This window comes from Giraffa tippelskirchi, chromosome 14 (genome assembly GCF_054371585.1).
Source record: "Giraffa tippelskirchi isolate mGirTip1 chromosome 14, T2T-mGirTip1v1.2.pri, whole genome shotgun sequence".
Classification (NCBI taxonomy): Eukaryota; Metazoa; Chordata; class Mammalia; order Artiodactyla; family Giraffidae; genus Giraffa; species Giraffa tippelskirchi.
This window is the reverse complement of record NC_137288.1, coordinates 20,441,077-20,460,832: the sequence shown is the minus strand read 5'-3', so window position 1 is coordinate 20,460,832 and position 19,756 is coordinate 20,441,077. Positions and strand designations below refer to the sequence as shown.

Sequence of the window (19,756 nt, the reverse complement as noted above, 5' to 3'; positions counted from 1 at the left end):
CATCATCTAAAATACAAATATTTAAAGCCCTCAAGATAGATGCAATACAATTCTCAGCAAAGGTCAGTGGGTAGCAATGGCTATAGTGTTTTTCATAGAAAAGAATGTAATCTATTCCAAATCCAAAAATGGGCATTATATAATCATAATTATGGTAATGTTTGTAGACAGATAAAAACTTTCTTCTCGGGAATGTTATAGATATATTGCTGTTGTTTAGGTGCTAACTCGTGTCTGACTCTTTGTGAGCCTGTGGACTGTAGCCCACCAGGCTCCTCTGTCCATGGGATTTCCCAGGCAAGGATACTGGAGTGGGTTTCTGCCGGAGTCCAGCTCCAGCAGGTCCAGGGGTTCCCTCAGGATGGACGGTGTCGGCGATGCGAATGAGAAGACACAGCGAGTCTCGGTGTTTCCAAGTGTCTCCCAAGTGTCTTCCAACTTTATTATTTTTAAGACAGCTTTTATATTTTTTTGTGGTACATAGAAACAAATGTAAAGTATAGAGTCATACCAATTCAGCTTAGTGGGCATACCAATTTAGCTTAATGGGCATATGAATTCAGCTTAATGGACCTATCAATTCAGCTTAATAGGCCAGCAGTTTTGACCTTCATCGAAACGGTTTGCCTGTTTTTAGTTACCAAAAGCCTCATTTTGTTTACATCATCTTCTGGCCTGGGGGCCTGCTAACATCTTGTGACTCTCCATTGATAAGGGTTGATCACTCAGAACACTTTTGTATCAGGCACAGCAGGAAAGAATTCGTCAATAGAAAGTTTCAAGGTAAAACCTGTTTTCGGTAATTTACTTTACGCCTTGAGCTTAACAGAAAAGAATGTGGTCCCATAAAGTCATAGAAGAGCAAGCTGAAGGTCAGCTCTAAGTAAGAATCATCAGTTAAATCAACAATTGTCTTATTATTTGTATTAAAGCCAAACTTTTATAAATTTTTAACTATTATGCTTTCATTATATAGGCTAAATACGTTAAGAGTAAAAACATAGTGAGTGAATATAGACTAAGTAACAGTTTCATAAAGCAATATTTCTCATATTTCCTAACAAGCCTTTTTTCCTGTGAAGGGTTTTGTGCCCATAAGGGCTTTCTGTGTGGAGGCTCTCAATGTTATTTTATTATTAAGGAACAGTCATGTATATTAGCTCTAAAGGCACAGGCTTATTTATTAAACAAATTAATATGTTAGCAAAAGGAATTTAGATCAGCATACTCTATATCCCAGATAATTTTATTTAGGGTGCTACCGTTCAGGGACCTGGTTGATTTGAGGTTTCAGAATGATCTATTTTAGAAGGAAATCGGGAAAGGCCTTTTGCCTAAGTCACAGAAAATAGGAAGAGGTTTATTATAGTAAACATCAGAAAGATATCTTTAAGGTGAGCGCTGAGGCAGCCTTCCGAGAATCCCTGAGGCCTGAGAAGCCGTGCTCAATCATTCCTCTTTCCCATGACTCTGTCATGGGTGGGATCTCGTGGGCTGGCTCCCGGCAGGTTTCCATTTCCTTCTTCAGGGGATCTTCATGACCCAAGGATTGAACCCACATCTCCTGTATTGGCAGCCGAATTCTTTAGCAATGAACCACTAGGGGAACCCCAACACTACTTGGATTACGCTAAAATCCAGAGAACCTGAAACATTATTACAGAAAATTTATTCAAACTTGTGACCATTCAAATACCCACATTACCCCCAAGGAGTATATTAGAATAATAAACAGGAAACACTATTAAAAGACACAGGAGATAAATACAGTGTTTCCATGGGTGTTTTTAAAATAACCTTTACTAAGACTTTTATTAGGAATATCCAACACTAAACTGTTAATATGGACATCTGTTTGAGCATTTAGATAGTAACTAGGCACATAAAATTTTAATCGGCAGTTTCTTTAGTATTTAAGACTATATTGCTATCAACATATTTTTCATAAAGAAAGTCATGCACTACTGTCAGTTATATTTATTACACGGAGGAATATTTTAATATAATAATGCAGATGTCTTCATTCTATAAGTCCCAGTGGTACTTAAAGCTAGAATTTTATTACGTGTGCTAAGGGCCAAACAAAGCTATAAACCTGCTAAATTCTAACTCAGCTACTGCTGTTGAGTTGTGCATCTTTGAGTTGTAAATTATAAAGTAATCAAGTATGTATAAGAATGGTAGTCATGGAAGCAGTATCATGGATTCATTATATTTCAGAAGAAATCAGGAAAAGAATTTATAAACATCCACACTCTGCTCTGCGTTTATGAAATTCTCTTCCCAATATATAGCTCTGTTCTAATAACTGAAGAAATGGTCTGTCAATCAGCACAGCCTACATTCTGTTTTTCACAACATCTCCTTTATTCACAACTTATTTTCAAAACAATCATATTGGCCACTCTGCTAACCTTCATCTTGTACTTAGAATGACCAAACACTCCATGTGATGTTATATGAAGATATTAAAACCATTAGAAGGCATCTCTCTGATGACATTTTGCAATGTGCAGAGCATTTAGAAACATCAACTGCAAAGTAAAGGCTGGGAAATTCTTTTGCTTCAAGTTAGAAACAGCAGAAGAGTCCAAACAACCACACTGTAATATGGAATTTTGTATACATGACCACAGAGAGATGGTGATAAATGAAGACTAGAAAGGCTGGTTTCCTCCTTTGGTGTCACTAGCCCTTGAAAGTGAAAGTGTTAGTCACTCATTGTGTCCGACTCTTTGCGATTCCATGGACTGTGGCCCACCAAGCTCCTCTGTCCATGGAATTCTCCATGCAAGAACACTGGAGTGGATTGCCATTCCCTTCTCCGTGTGATCTTCCTGACCCAGGGACTAGACCCAGGTATTCTGCACTGCAGGTGGGTTCTTTACCATCTGAGCCACGAGGCAAGCCCATATACAATCATTATTACTCTTCCATAAGAAAATAATTACTTTAAACACTGACTATATCATAAACATTGAAACAGTGACTGATTTTTTTTCAGTGTTCTTGACAATTGCATTATGAAGTATACAATTTGTGGAGCATCTTTATTTAACAAAACACATCACTTGTCATGCTCATTATTAAAATGAATAGGAGTAGAAGAATGTGGCATACATCTCAATGTTATAGACAGTCTCCTATAATCCTTTATTTAATTTTGTTGTGTTTTTATACAGTTGGAGGAAATCTATGATTTCAGCTTTGTAAAATGTTATACAAGAAATTTGAAGTTGGTCAAGACTTAGTGGATTCTACTTGTATCACACCTTGGATTGGAGACTAAAGGTGAATTATCTACCCTTCCTGGGCTTCAGTTTCTTTATTTATAAAATAGTGATGATAATAGTGAGTTAATTGGATTCCTGGGGAAAAACATCAGCTACTATATATAAAGAGCTATCACACCATAAGTGGAAAACAAGAAGTAGCCAATGATTGGCATTATTGTGTTACTATTGCTTAATTATGTTGAGGTTGAAGCTACAATATTTGGCCACCTGATGCAAAGAGCCTACTCATTGGAAAAGACCCTGATGCTGGGAAAGATTGAGGGCAAGAGGATAAGGGGGAGACAGAGGATGGGATTGTTGGATGGCATCACCGACTCAGTGGACATGAATTTGAGCAAAATCCAGGAGATAGTGAAGGACAGGGAAGCCTGGCATGCTGCAGTTCATGAGGTCAAAAAAAGTAAGACACGACTTAGCAAACAGCAACAACAATGCTTATTTTAATCAGATTATTTTTCTTGTTATGGAAAAATACTGGAAAAGACTTACATTTTAACAAAGTTGTGTGTAGGGATTATATAGGTGGCTGTATGTATGTCTTTTAAGTGCTTAAATTGAATTTATGGATTTTCTCTAAAGAGGTACAACTTATAATCAGGTAATAAAATATTTTAAAAATAGTTGGGGATCCATATTTTGTGATTTATATACTTGCCTCTTTAAAATAGACCATCATTGAAATTTACATTATAAATGGCTTCTAGGAAAGAATAATTTTCCTTCATTTTAATTGGCAACATCACTCTGTAAATGCACTTTTTCTAATTAAAGCCTTGGTATAACAAGGGAATGCACTAAGCATGGATAGTTATTCTGTGTAGAGTAGGGACAAGAGTCTTCTGGAATGCAAGGCTCAAACCAGCCAATCTTAAAGGAAATCAATTCTGAATATTCACTGGAAGGGCTGATGCTGAAGCTGAAGCTCCAATACTTGGCCCAGCTGATGCAAAGAACCGATTCATCAGAAAAGACCCTGATACTGGGAAAGATGGAAGGCAGGAGGAGAAGGGGACAACAGAGGACAGGATGGTTGGATGGAATCACTGACTCAATGGACATGAGTTTGAGCAAACTCTGGGAGATGGTGAAGAACAGGGAAGCCTGGCGCGCTGCAGTCCATGAGGTCACAGTCATGGGACACGACTGGGCGACTGAACAGCAACAACAACAACAAGAGCAGAGTTTGTTCTTACTATATGTCAGGCAGGAAGTGATTTTCATGGTTATTCCAACCACCAGCACCTTTCAAGGTAAGGGTTATCACCATCTACTACACAGAGACACTATGCAGTTTACCTGAAGTCACAGACCTATGCAGGGGCAAAGAAGCCAGGATTTGAACTCAAGTCACATTCAATAATTACAAAGTCTGTGTTCTTGACCCCTGCGGTACACAGGCTTTCTGAATAATGGATGTCCTGAATCATCAATGATTATGACTATTTCAGGACACAAAATCAGTGTCCTTGTTCCTCTCTCTCCAGCCTCAAGAAGAATTCTTACACCAGGAAAGTGGAATATCCTGCAGGAGGGTTCCCTTTGCTCCACATTCTCTCCAGCACTTACTGCTTGTAGATTTTTTGAAGGTGACCATTCTGACAGGTATGATATCTCATTGTAGTTTTGGACAGCATTTCTCTAACAATTAGTGATGTTGAACATCTTTTCATATGCCTCTTGGCCATCTGTATGTCTTCTTTGGAGAAATATTCTATTTAGGTCTTCGACGCATTTTTTGATTGGGCTGAGTGTGTGTGTGTTTGTGTATATATATATATACACATATACATATATGTGTATATATATATATATATGTATGTATATATTGAGTTATATGCTACTGCTAAGTCGCTTCAGTTGTGTCCGACCCTGTGTGACCCCATAGACAGGAGCATGAGCTGCTTATATATTTTGGAGATTGATCCCTTGTCAGTTGCTTCCTTTGCAAATATTCTCTCCCATTCTGAGGGTTGTCTTTTTGTCTTGTTTATGGTTTCCTTTGCTGTGCAAAAGTTTTTAAATTTAATTAGGTCTCATTTGCTTATTTTTGTTTTAATTTCCATTACTCTAGGAGGTGGGTCAAAAAAGATCTTTCTTTGATTTATGTCAGAGTGTTCTTCCTAAAGCAGACAGTTAGTGGGAACCTACTCAGTAGTGCAGGGAGCTCAGATTGGTGCTCTGTGATGACTCAGAGGAGCAGGACAGGGGTAGGGATGGAAGGCGATATCCAAGAAGGAGGGGATGTATATATACATAGAGCTGATTCACTTCGTTGTACAGCAGAAACTAACCCAGCATTGTAAAGCAAGTATACTCCAATTAAAAAATATCCTGCAGGACTTATCCTATGAGTAATTTCATTTATGTCAGTTCCCAAAACAGTGCCTTATATTTCAATTAAATGAGTAATAAAATTAATCTAGAGAACTTTGTCATTCACCCCAGTTTGTGTGTGTGTGTATGTGTTTGTGAATGTATGTGTGTGTTAAGCAAGCTAATGGTTAAACCTGTTCAGTTCAGTTCAGTCCCTCAGCCATGTCTAACTCTTTGCAACCCCATGGACTGCAGTTAAACCTGTAGAGAGCAATTATCGACGGCTCTGGAACCTGTATCAGAACACTGAGGAACATTAGGAAGCTCTAAGAGTATGAAGAAAAGTTACAGCAAATGTTGTATATGCTTAGTTAGAAAATACGTTAATCGCTACATCTTTAAAATGTTTTGTGCAAGTATTCCAAAATATGTTTGAACCTTAATGTCAAAACAATTACCAACTCAAAATTAGAGATTTCTTCAAGTTAAAAACTTTGTTTACCATTTACTTTTTTTTTGACACAGTGCTTAATCCTCCAAGTAATACAAAGATGAGTAAAGGTTGTTCCCAATATAAAGGAGTTACATGGATGAAAGGTGGTGTCACCTTCTGCTCCAGGTAAATAGAATGGTATTCATTTTGCAGGGAAGATATTGAGTTTGTTCTGTGATAAACCAGGACGAGAGGAGAGGAACCAGCTCTGATGAGGGAGCACCTTGAAGGGTCGTGTGAGGATGAGCACCATGTCAAAAGGCAGAGTCTATAAAGTGTGAGTATGTAACTGAAAAAAAGAACAATAAATTAATGAATTGAAGACTAAGGTTCCATCAAAAGAGGTAAGAGAAGAACTCGTGGAGAAACTGAAGTTAGGAACGGGTGGAGAGGAGAGTTATAGACAGATTAAGATCCAGAGAAGAGCGAATATGGGAAAGGATGAAGATGCAGGGAAGTTTTCAATTAGGAGATGGTAATTGATTCTTTGAATTTGCTTGAGCTAAGCAGAAAGACAGAAGTTAGGTCAACCATCGAGTGAAAATGGAATGAGATTATGCATTCAAGGTTTTGAGGTTTAGATCCGCAACTTGGGAAATAATACCTAGAAACTGTACAACAGCCCAATTGAGGTTCCTCAGAGATTAATTGGTGTGAATCCTCCATGATTTCATCACCTCACCCACATAAAGTCATAGAGCACTGGAACTCAGTAAGAAGACTTCTGCCTAAATTCTGGATGCATTGCTTATCAGCTCTGTGAATTTCTTCAAGGTACTTAAAATTCTCAGAGATTTATCTGTTGAGGAAAATAAATGTGTGTGATTCCTATGAGCTATTGTAAAGATGAAACCACCTGTGTGTGTGTATTTCATGCCTGTGCAAAAGAATTCTACAAATTGTAGCATCTCATTCAAATGTCAGTGGTGATGGTGGTTTCATTCAGTGATGAATAATATAGGAGCAGAGTATGAAGAGTACAGTTACTCAGGGCCAATAATTAGCAAGACAGAAATTGTAGAAGAGTCCATGCAAGAAATAAAGGTGTGGATGTATGGAGAGGCAGAAGAAGCTAGAAAATGAGAATTGGCACTGAGGATCAATTCACTGAGAAACTTCAGATCATGAGGAGAACAAAAGGCAAAGGGAATGGAAGATGTAAAAAGGAACTGAAAATTGGCATTAGATGGGGAATTTCAGCGTTTCAAGAATGCTCTCAAACGGAGCAGAGTTAGGTCACCATGAAGTAAGTGATTGAGGTAACAGTGGATAAAGATGGAGGTGTGAACAAGAGAAAGTCAGAAATCTTGTACCCTGGGCTGACAATCAACATAGGTGTTTTCCCTCAGTTTGTCCATGAAATAACAAGTGTTTGTATGATGCTTCAGCTTATGAAGCCATAATTTTGTAAATTGTTGATTTACTATTCATCTCTATTTGATCATTACACCCTGTGCAGTAAATATTATATTAACGCTCTTCACTAATAAAGGAAGTGTAGTGAGGTTGGATGGAGAAGGAAATGGCAACCCACGCCAGTATTCTTGCCTAGAGAATCCCATGGACAGAGGAGCCTGGTGGGCTGCTGTCCATAGGGTTGCACAGAGTTGGACACAACTGAAGCGACTTAGCATGTATGCGTGCATTGGAGAAGGAAATGGCAACCCACTCCAGTGTTCTTGCCTGGAGAATCCCAGGGACGGGGAGCCTGGTGGGCTGCCATCTATGGGGTCGCACAGAGTCGGACACGACTGAAGCAACTTAGCAGCAGCAGCAGCAGCAGCAGCAGTGAGGTTGGAATAACTGCCCACATGCCGAATATTGGTGTGTGCTGGAGCAAGTGCTTGAGCTTAGAAACCTGAGCTTCACATGCTACTCCACCATTTCCACACATCCCTACATCTTATTTAACATCACTTTACAGTCTACATGAAAATCTGTTTTCCTCTGCAGCAGAAAAAAACATTAAGAAAGCATGAGGAAATTTATACAACAGGGGAAAAAAAGATTAAACATTTTGGCATATCATCTGTGAATTTCTGCGGCCTGAAAGGAAAGATATATTTAAAATTAGAGTGTATCACCCACATGAGACAAAGCAGGTCATAACAATTCTTCCAGATGCCAGTGTTCATGCCGGTGTAGCTCTTTGTTTCCTAAGAATGTGATGAATGAACAACGCGCACTGCTGGATAACGGTGTAGTTCTAGGACCTAATTGAAAAGCTCCTCAATGTCATCTAAAGTTAGCATTCCAACATTCAATGGAGTTAGGTTCAGGGTGGCATATTTGATGAAATATTTTAACAAAAGATCATTATCAGTGTTTTAGTGGTAAGGCGATCCTGTAATTCCTTCGTTGACTTTACCAACCAGCCTCTCTCCTCCTCTCTCTCACATTCTCTCTCTCTCCCTCAGCTTTCAAATGAGAACATAATAAGTCACTTCAGTCAAGTCTGACTGTTTGCAACCCTATGGATTGCAGCCCGCCAGGCTCCTCTGTCCATGGGATTCTCCAGGCAAGAACACTGGAGTAGGTTACCATGCCCTCCTCCAGGGGATCTTCCTGACCCAGGGATCAAACTCATGTCTCTTATGTCTCCTGCTTCCACAGGCAGGTTCTTTACCACTAGCACCACCTGGGGAGCCCCTCAAATAAGAACATACCTTTAATACACGATACCGTATTATTGAAAAACACTTCTGTGAGGTGTATTTCTTCTTGTCTTAGATTACATCATATCCTAAATTAGGTCTTATGAAAGCTTTCAAATCTCTTGTCATATTAAAAGACAAACTTTTTTCAATGAAAAATATTCCAAACTTGTTTCAAACACTAGGATAATAAACACTCTTCTATAAAGTTACATTGAGTCACTAATCATATCATTGAAGTGCATAGATAGATGCAGAGAAAGTCAATTGTCAGGAGTGAACTAGGATCTAAAATAAAGCTACTGAATAAAATTGCCCAAAATTATGACTGGCTGAAGAGAAAAACAGAGAAAGAAAAAAATACCTCCCCAAATTTGAACTTAATGCATTTAAAATCAAAGTTTTGATTTTTTTTTTAATGTTCATAGTACAATCTCTCCTAGAGGTCTAAACCATGCCACCCTACCATAATCTACTTTCTCTTCTCTATGTGGTATATCCTGTAATGATGATATCAACCAGTATTTTTCCAATTCGTTTTAAAATTAAACAGTTTATTTCACAGAGTAGGCATTTTGATATATATATATATATATATATATATATATATATATATATACACACACACACATACATACATACATACATACATATATATATATCCCCTTTCCTAAAATTCCTGAGTGGCTAATTGCATGCTCTTCCTTCTAAGATGATACCAATGAATGAAGTTTGAAAATTCCTCTAAGTCCTCAGTTGTTCAGCTCAGAATATCCATAGGTAATTGCCAGTTATGGCAGCTTATCTTGTTTTGACATATGTCCTATTTAAATGATATATGAATACACTTAGGATCTAATTCTCTAAGTCCTGCATGTGTATGTGTGTGTGTGCAGTCATGTCATGTCTGGAAATCGCTGGGGCAGAAAATATGCTCAGGATACAAGTAAAAAGAAATCATATAGAAAAATGTAAAAAAGATAAACAAAAAACAGTTTTTTGCTCTGTTTTCTCTGGTTTTGAATTTGTTTTTTTGTAGAGTTTTATACGGCCTTTTCTTTCTCCTTGAATTTCTTAAAAGAGCCACGATTGCTTTAAGGAATTCCTTGGCTAATAAGTGGGCTTCTCTGTTGGCTCAGCTGATAAAGAATCCACCTGAAATGTGGGAGACCTGGGTTCAATCCCTGGGTTGGGAAGATCCCTGGAGAAGGGAACGGCTACCTACTCCAGTATTCTTGTCTGGAGAATTCCATGGACAGAGGGAATTGAAGGGCTACAGTCCATGGGGTTGCAAAGAATGGACATGACTGAGCAATTTTCACTTCACTTCACTTGGCTAATAAATACTCGTGGATTATATGAAGATAAATACTAATCGAGATCTTGGAAGGTCCTCCTTCAGCTCACCGCTGACCCGTCCTTTGCCCCTCTCCTGAGTAAGCCATGTGCCCTCCTGCTGGGTCCTGAGCCAGGACAGAGTTGCAGAGTGAAGCTGGGAAGGGCTGAAAAATAGCAAATGACCTGAGATGATGTGTTTACTCCAGTGACTCCTTCACCCATTTGATGATAGTTTGAAGGGTCTTTTTTTGTTGTTGTTGTTGGAGGTTTAATTTATTACTGTTTGACATCCAGTGACACTGACATACCCTCGCCGGGCCTGTGGACCCCTGGCCCCGGCGAGTCTGACCTGTCCAATAAAATACAGTACAAGGAGTGGACGGCTACACACATGCATCCACAGCTTTAAACTACAGTGATTCCAAACTGCGGCCGAAACAGTACTGCCAGGGAAAGAAAAAAGAAAAACAGGTGTCATGTGTTCCCCAATTCATAATTCTTTTTTTTTTTCTCCTTTTTTCTCGTTTTAAACAGTTAATGCTGTTACAAACGCTACTGATGCCAGGACAGGGCCAGACACAGACAGTCCTACATCTTCTCTGCCGTATAAATTTGGAAGATTTTTGTTTATACAGTTTTTATCCCAAGTCTGAAACTACATCTGCTGCTACCCGTTACTGCTAAGGGCTAACACCGTCTTGGCTCTGGAACGAGGGGCTCGGGGTCGAGACTCTGGAATGTCGGGACTCAGTCTTCCTCGCTGCCACTTCCTGAGCGGTCCTCCTCCCGCTCCTCCTCACTGTCGTCGTCGCTCGCCACTGGCTTGGCCCTGGACCCGCGGCTCGGCCGCTGCCAGCCCCCCTTGAGCCGATCCTGGGCCTTCTCCTTCCGGCCGAGCTTGATCTTCACTTTGACTGAAGGGTCTTTTTAAAAATTAATTTTAATGAATTTTATTGTTGGTTGTGCTGGGTCTTCATTGCTGCCTTCTGGCTTTCTCTAGCTGCAGGGAGCAGGGGCTACTCTCTAGTTCTCTAGTTGTGGTTCATGGACTTCTCCCTGTGATGGCTTCCCTTGTTGCTGAGTACAGGTTCCAAATGCACGAGCTTCAGTAGTTGCACCACGTAGGCTTGGTAGTTGTCATTCGTGGGTTCAGCAGTTGGGGCTCACGGGATTACTTGGTGGCCCTGTGTATGCGGAATCTTCCCGGGCCGGGGATCGAACCCATGTCCTCTGCACTGGCAGGTGGATTCCTACCCACTGTACCACCAGGGAAGTCCTGACTGATCTTTTTGTTTTGTATTGCTTTCTGCTCTCTCTTCCTTCTTTCTTTTTCTTTGCAGGTCTTCTCAGCATGAAGCTCAGATTTTTACTAGGTAAGCTCACTGCCCTTTCCTAAGGGGAAGAAAATCAAATAATACTGTAACATCTAAACCATTTCCATGCCACTATTTCCAGGTTTCGCCTTGCTTTTCTTTTTTCTCTCCTAAAATAATGATGGTTTTACTTAGGGGAAAGGACAGAAAACAATTTTATAAAGTTCTGATGAACTTCTTCAGACCACATTGACCTCTTTCTCAGTCCTACCCACACTTACTGGTCATCCTTCTCAGATTGGGCACTGGCTTGCCTTTTCATCTGACTCTCGTCTGTGCTCTTGTTCTATTTTAAAAAGGTAAAGGCTCTGTCTTCATTACCTGTGCCGATGCCTTTAGCAATTAGCAGAGCTGTATATACTTCCATTAAAGGGGTTCCAGTACATCACGTGCTTTCTTTTTAAACAGCGTTGGGATGAGGACAGTTTCCATGTGATTCCTGCTGATCTTTCTCTCACCCATTGGCTGCAATAAATGCACAGAGACAGGGACAACTAAAGCCTCCAATTGCTCCCATCTGCTCTTTATCCATCAAAATTCTAAACAATGCATTAGCAGAAATGTTGAGATAAACGGAGGAATTTTAGCCTAATTGTCCTGTCTGTCCAGGATTCTGCCTGGACAGAACTTGGGACAATTTTTATTTTTTCCCCATTACTTCCCACTCCTTTCTCAAATCCACTAAAAAAATACATGTCCACATTTTTTCTATTATAGCCCTAAGACGTCAGTAATTGATTATTTCTCTTTTTCTCATCTCCTCTGTAGATTTGATGATGACCAGCTTATGTTTTGTTTTTTTTTTTTAAACCATGCCTGGGTATGATGTATTTTTGAAGACCTTCATTTTGGAAAGCCATAGTGTTTATTATCCAGTTAAAGGATAGAAGGAGGATTACAAAGATGAGAGGGTCTTTGGCTTTTGGCAGAGTTATCCATTCATTGTCAGAAGTTAGTCTGTTAACATTGAAACTAGGGCCCAGGCCCCCAGTGTAAGAGCAAAGCAAAGCCTTCTTGGTGGGTAACATTCTAGCCTGGAGAAGAGGATGAAAGTTCTTCTCCGAGACCCAGATCGGTGGTGTAGAAACCTACGGTGGATTGCTATTTTGACCAGAGCGTTCTACCAGGCTTGGGGGCATCTTGACAAAGACAGATGCATTAGTGGTCTCTGAAGAGAAAGCTTGCACCATAAGCTCCGCCTCTTCTTGACCAATGCTTTGTCTGTACGCTTAACGGACGGGGGAAATTCCGAATGTGGGTGGCAGAGGTTTATGCTGTGAAAGTCATGGATTTTGGTGACCAGCTGTCTTCATGGAATGCCTTTGTTGAACTAGGCAAGAGCAGAAGGTTTCTGAATCAGCTTGGTACCCCATAAATTCAGCTGCGTTTCCTCCTCCCCCTCTACCTCCCTCCCGCTTTCCCTCCCATTCGCAAGGCATGCCAGCAGGAGACCCAGTTTGTCTAGGTCTTCCTCTTGCGTTGATATGCGGAGGTCTTCCCATTGAGTTTTGTTGAGTCGAAGCAGGGAACTGGTCAGAGAGAGAGGGGAAACCGTGCTGCCCTCTGGTCGGCACTTGACCTTGCCGATTTCCACGTCTTTTTCTCGTGGCAGTGTGCATCACTGCATGAACGTCTTGAGACCAGGGTTCTTGTCCCTGGTCTCCCCTGCCTCCTTGGTCTCAGTGCAGGCACCCGTGCCCACCTCCAGGCCACCAAACAGATCTCTGCTGGGTGGGGGCACCCGTTCCACCGGGCAGGAGACTGCTCTGTCCAGCCTCCTTCTGCTCCATCCCACCCTCTCCAGCTAAGAAAGCATTTCAGCCCTTTAAAGCCTTTTCCCTCCTGGATAAGCCCAGAGGATTGATACCTAGGGTGGAGCCAGAACAGCCATTGAATTAACATCAGAACAACCCTGCATGTCAGCCTTGCACTGAGGCCCCATCCCAGGGGCCTCTGCTCCTTAGTGAGAAGAAGTGCTGGCATCTAGTCGAGGTCACGTGCGGAATCTCACCCAAGGTGTCTGAAGACCAACGCGCTGTCTGTCGCCTGGAAACACTGCTCTGGCTTGCCAGCCAACAGGGCTTCCCTGGACCCCCTTAGGCAGCGAGGGAACCCCTTCCGCTCCAGCAGGGGAGCCAGGCAGGTGGGAGATTTGGGACATCCGGACAGCATGGTGCAGGCTCACCTGCTCTTGTCCTACCCCCAGCATCTTGGCCAGATGAAGGTACTTACAGATCCCCGTGTTCAGCTACTTGGTCTTTTTATCATCTGCTCTGGAGAAGGAAATGGCAACCCAGTCCAGTATGCTTGCCTGGAAAATCCCATGGACGGAGGAACCTGGTAGGCTACAGTCCATGGTGTCGCAAAGAGTTGGACATGACTGAGTGACTTCACTTCACATCTAATATCAAGATTCAATGATGTGATACATATAAAATATTATGTATAATAATTGGCTAAGTTTTTGGCTAAAGTTAAATGTGCTTTAGTGCCATCACATATTCTAAATATAATAGGTCTTTTCAAGTGAAACTTTACTGAATCTTCATACATAAAAAAGGGAAATTCAAGCTGACTACAGTTTAATTCTGTTTCCTGTGGCAAAAAGATTTGGTTAAACAAATTACTAAATTACTGGTTTAGTGAAAATCAGTGAAAGCTAGTAGTTTACACTTTAATATTGAAAGGCAATAAATAAATAAATACAATACAATAAATACAATAAAATGGCATGGCCACAGTCTTTTGATTCATAAATTATTGTGATCAACACACTCTACATTTAGAAACTATGTGATAGAAAATTTTAAGTGATCATCCATTAAAATACACATATTACATATTATCTGAATCAGATAGTATTTTGGATGGACACCCTTCATATTTTTGTAGTGCCTCAGGATAAACATCATGGCTCAATTTACAATCTATTATTTTAGATAAAAATTGATGCCTTGATTTATAATTGTGTCAAATGTCATAAAAACTGATGGTGTCATGGTCAAACAGTTAAAAAAATTAACTTTTACATAAAGAAAAGTCATCAGTTCACATATTTTTTTAACAGCTAGCAAACATATTTTTAAATAATACTAATGTCAAATCATACACTAAGTAAGTAACTACAAAATAAAATACTACCTTTTTCTTTCTTTGTTCAGTCAGGGTAAATCTATAGCTTTTTAAAGAAAGGACAAAATAACAGTATATGCTGTAGAGATTAAATAGAATATGTTCCCTTGTGCTTTCTATATTGAGAATAAATTTGCAGTTCATGCAATAACAATTGAAATATATACTCGTACATATATAACTGAAGGTGCTTACATGTGCGTGGTTCCAATGAGTTTTTTAATTTGCCCCACAGGAATACAAATTGCTAACAATTGGTCACTGAAGCCAATAATTTACAAGATTCACGCTTTGATGTCATATATCATCCAATGTGTCGTTTATTAATTCCAAACTCCTCAAATACAGAAAATCGTACTTCAATTTATTCCAAGATATCCTATCATTAGAAATAACAGACATGGAGCCACTGACACAGAATCCAGCATATCATTCACACATAATAAATTGCTACATTTGTTGCTAGAGTATTGTTTGCTCCTGTTTTTTGCAAATCTGGAAAAAAGTAAAGTCATGTGCAAAAAAAGAGAAGATTTCTTTATGGAAAAACAGAGCCCAGGGCCCTGATCTATCATTTAATTAGGTGAGTCATTAACACCTCATGATGCTGAGGCTTACCTACCTAAGTGTTAAATGCATTTTAGAAAATCAGGACAGATTTCTTATAAAGCAAGATAAGGAATATGGAGAAGAAAGTATTTCAGAATTATTACTTGCTAAAATTACCCTCAGTTGCTGAGCAGGTTGTAGTAAATAATGTGGGCATTTGGGCACTGTACATCTAAAACAATGAGAGTCATCTAATGAATATAGATGTTGTATGTTTGGTCTCATAATTGCCTGCAAACCTGCACATTTGCCATTTAACATGGATCTTTTTTTGCTTTTATAATGTGGACTGTCCTCCTGACTCCTGATCTCATTTAACTAATCTAGAAATGAATGCTTAAAAATCTGGAGGTTTTTTTGCATCCCCTGTTAATTGACATTATCAAAAGGGTAAGTATTATTTGCAAGGAATTTGCTTTTTAACAAAGTGGCTAACATTAATTCAAAAAGAGATTGCAATTCCCAAATATAATAGATGTCTCTGGAGTTCACTGAGATGCACTGTATGTGTCCGTTTTATCCACAGAGGTGGCTATCAGATAAATGGCTTAAATGCTTCTAGTAAACACTGTGAATTGTTCTGATGGCGAGCAACATGACAGGGTAAGAACCACCGCCAGCCTGGGCATCACCCGTGGATCTGCCATTGTAGCCAGAGGTGGTCTGCAGGCCATCTTGTTGCAGGGAGAAGTCAATTCTGACTGCACGTTTGAGCTGTTTCTCTGACGTGTTTTCTGTCGCTGTTGTTATTGTAATCATACATAATGGCCTGCCTCAGAGAATCCTGCTCCTCTGCCTAACTGTTAAGCTAAAGTGCCTTTGTTTAGAACCCTGTCCACCTGTGGATTGCAGGAAGGAAGAAATTAACACATCCTCCTGCCTGAGGCTTGCCACTATAGGAGATACCTGCAAGATTAATGGCCTTTTTCCTTTGCTTCCTCAACATCCCCACCCCACCCCCAATCTCTGATCTATAAAAGAACCTGGCATCCAGACTCTGGGGAGATGGTTATTTTGAGACATTAGTCTGTCATCTTATCAGTCAGCGGACTCTCTGAGTAAAGCTGTATTCCTTGCCTCAACCGCTTCATGTCTCACATTCATGGGCCTGTTGTGTGGTGAGCAGAGAAACTCAGTAATATCTTACACATGAGCTTCCTTCTTACCCACATCAGTTGTTTGTTTCTTTTTTTTCTTTTTAAGAGAGGTGGGTGGAGCTTATTTTCAAGTGGACTTCCAGAGATCTGATGATGAAAAGATTTGTTGTCCCAGTTTACCAGTTACTCCAAGAAATTTTTCAGATTTAATTTAAGACAAATCCTGACAATTGATCATAACTGGGACTCTTGATAGCAGTTGGACAGAACCCAGGAAGCATAGAGAGTTACTCCTGCCCCCATCTTTAGGACTTGAGCCACAGTGGGGAAGGAGAGGCCTTTGGAGGCTGACAAAGGAGAGGACATGACAAAGAGATACAGTAACACACAAGTTTATTAGGTGGTATGTAATCAGGTTTCAGGGCTCCCAGGAGGCTCAGCGGTAAAGAATCTGCTTCCCAATGCAAGAGACCCAGCTTTAATCCCTGATCAGGAAGATCCTCTGAAGAAGGAAATGGTAACCCACTCCAGTATTCTTGCCTAGGAAATCCCATGGACAGAGAATCCTGGCAGGTTACAGTCCATGGGGTTGCAAATGAGTTAGATGTGACTTAGTGACTAAATAGCAACATCAACAATCAGGTTGCAAGAGAGGGGAAGTCCCTCTTAGCACAAACATGTGCAGAGGCTTATAGCCAGAGGGACACCATCCAGAGCTGGAGGAGGGAGCCAGCTTCTGGGGAGCCGGGGCTCAGAGACTGGGCTTCAGTCAAGGTGTCCTTGCAGCACAGCAGGGAGTTTCTGCTTGGAAAGCTCTGAAGGACTGTAGCTGCTGGGGCCCTAAAACCACGAGATTGTCTTATCAACACCAGCAGAAGCTGGGACATTCATAGGACATACAAATAGGCTCAGAGTGGTCAAAAAACTGCTCATTTAGGCTTGTTTGAAAACAATTTAACATGTAAAGATGTGAATTTGAAGTTTGAAGCTTTTGAGCTAACAGGTCTCAGCCTGCTGTGAAGTTAACCAAAAACCTAGTTGCTGATATGCTAGACTGTATCAGGTTCATGAATATAATGAGCCACTTTCTCAAAACAAGAAGAATGGCAGTCGTTGGCGCCACACCTTGAATTTGAAGGCTTTTCCAGAATGACAAAATAGTGATAAAAATGAAGATCCAGTTGGCATGGTATAAATACAAGTCAGTGTCAGAGAAGCACTAACAGTCATTACTTTAGAAATGCATGACCTTTTTCTTGACCAAGCACTTGAAATGTCTTTCCCATCTGGTTATTCTTATTTAACCTGGTTACCGCTGTCTATAAAGTCACACCTGCTGTGTCACACACACTAAATAGTTTACTTAGTTTCCAGTTTATTTCCCCTTTGTCATTGTTGTTCAGTCTCCAAGTCATGTTCTACTCTTTTTGACTCCATGCACTGCAGCATAACAGGCTTCCCTGTCCTTCAATCTCTCCCAGAGTTTACTCAAACTCATGTTCGTTGAGTCAGTGATGCCCTCCAACCATCTCATCCTCTGCTGCCCCCTACTCCTCCTGCCTTTAATGTTTCCCAGCATCAGGGTCTTTTCCAATGAGTCAGCTCTTCGCATCAGGTGGCCAAAGTTCCCATTTATCCTTGCCCTACGTAGCATCTCCAGGGCTACTATTGCTTTGCTTTTGGAATAAACGATCTGAGTCTGGTTGGAAAATATATTAAGTCATCAGGATAAGCACTTTAGTGCTGGGATTTAATTTGGCATGTTATACTTGGCCAAAAAAGTATTATTAAATTTATAAATTAATTTTAATTTCAGATATATTTAACTTCCAACAGTAATACATAATTGATGTATGCAGTGAAAAGGAAAACTTTTGCAACATAGGCATCTGACCACAAGAGGCAATTAGAGAAAGAAGCTCTCAGCCCTTATTGACATTTTCTGAGGCTAGCTCCTAACAGGGAACGATGCCGTAATGCTAACCCTAACCTTATGGATCCCAAGCCAGTCTGTGTGAACTCAAACCCTGGCCAGGATGACCAGCAATGGAACCAGCAGCAAGGTGACTAAGCTCCGTGATCTGGTTTTTCTCTGAAACAGCCTCCAGAAAGTGATGGTACCTGGCTTAAAACACGGCGCAATATGGCTTGAACATTTAGAATGGCACCTGGTGCATGGTTAGCTTTCATTCAATGCTAGTCATTGTCATTAGTGATATTAATTTCCTTCTGAGTGACAGAATTTCAATATAAAAGCCAACAAAGCAAAAAAAAAAAAAAAAAATCCCACAAACTTCCCAGTTAACACTTTGTTTTTACTTTAACACCTTTGTGGTAGAGTCTGAAGCAGCTTTAGAATCTGAAAAACACAGATGAAAACTACAACATGATGATTACAGTTAAGATATAAAAAATGTTTCAGTGTTGAAAATGAACTATATTCTCCACATGTGTCCGTCCATATGTTGTTGGGGAATTCCTGGAAATACATGGCATGATACTTTATCATTTCCTAGTTCCAAGATCAGGGGTCACAATCAGCACAATATATCTGTGAATCAAGCACCAAGCTAGATTTGAGAAGGAATATTAAATCGTCATTGCAACAGACTCAGTTTTCTGTTTTGGATCTAAAGGACTGTTCTGTTACATGCAAAATAACAACACCCACTAACCAAACATATTAATTTGAAATGAACCAGTCTTGACAGATGACATTTGTTCATTTGGAATGCTTCATGGAGAAAAACAAATAAAGCGCCCCATCCTTAACTCCCCCTGAGTTACATTATAAATGAATTTGTCACCTATTAGAATGCTTCTTTTTACAAACTGGAGCTTAAATACATTTGAAGTGCAGATTTCATTAAAAATAATAAATTTTACAGTGGTATAAATCACACTGCATTCCTGATTCCCCAAATCCTGTCCCAGATACCATTATTTTGCTTGTCATCCAAATACAAAACCTCTCACCATGAGTCACCAAGTCCTTCCTCCATTCTCTGTAGACATCCTTCTTTTTGGACAAAGATAACCAAAGTTAGCAAAGTAAACCAGGCATCATTAACCCTGGCATGATTTTTTTACATAAGTGCAGCAAGTATGGTAACTGACCTCACAGGATTTTGAAGTTTGCTTTGCTGGTACTTTGCATAAGGAATCGCAGATGAGACTTTTCAAAGCCTCTCTTGGCTAAAACACCTCCTCAACACCTCACCATCTGGCTTCTCTTGCGGGATTTATAGATGTAGGTGAATTCCTCTCTTCTTGAGGTCTCCAAGGTAGCCTGAGTTTCCTGGGCCTGCCAAAAGGTGGCCTTCCTTACTCATTTGTAAGGCTGCTGCTGCTGCTGGTGCTAAGTCGCTTCAGTTATGTCCGACTCTGTGCGACCCCATAGGCGGCAGCCCTCCAGGCTCCCTTGTCCCTGGGATTCTCCAGGCAAGAACAC

At 40.3% G+C, this 19,756-nt stretch overlaps 2 long non-coding RNA genes across 2 annotated transcripts in view; one reads left to right on the top strand and one right to left on the bottom strand.

The window, feature by feature from the left end:
* Window positions 1–11,047, top strand: part of LOC145534643 (uncharacterized) — a 28,221-nt gene extending 17,174 nt beyond the window's left edge. The window contains exons 2-5 of the long non-coding RNA XR_014074826.1: window positions 3,183–3,291; window positions 4,781–4,898; window positions 6,256–6,379; window positions 10,629–11,047. This is a non-coding gene — a long non-coding RNA (uncharacterized LOC145534643). The remainder of the gene's footprint in view (window positions 1–3,182; window positions 3,292–4,780; window positions 4,899–6,255; window positions 6,380–10,628) is intronic.
* Window positions 11,048–18,599: 7,552 nt separating this feature from the next.
* On the bottom strand, window positions 18,600–19,756 carry LOC145534644 (uncharacterized). Its single transcript, XR_014074827.1, has 2 exons — window positions 19,423–19,756; window positions 18,600–18,856 (listed from the first exon to the last, which is right to left on the bottom strand). It is a non-coding gene; the product is annotated as an uncharacterized LOC145534644 (long non-coding RNA).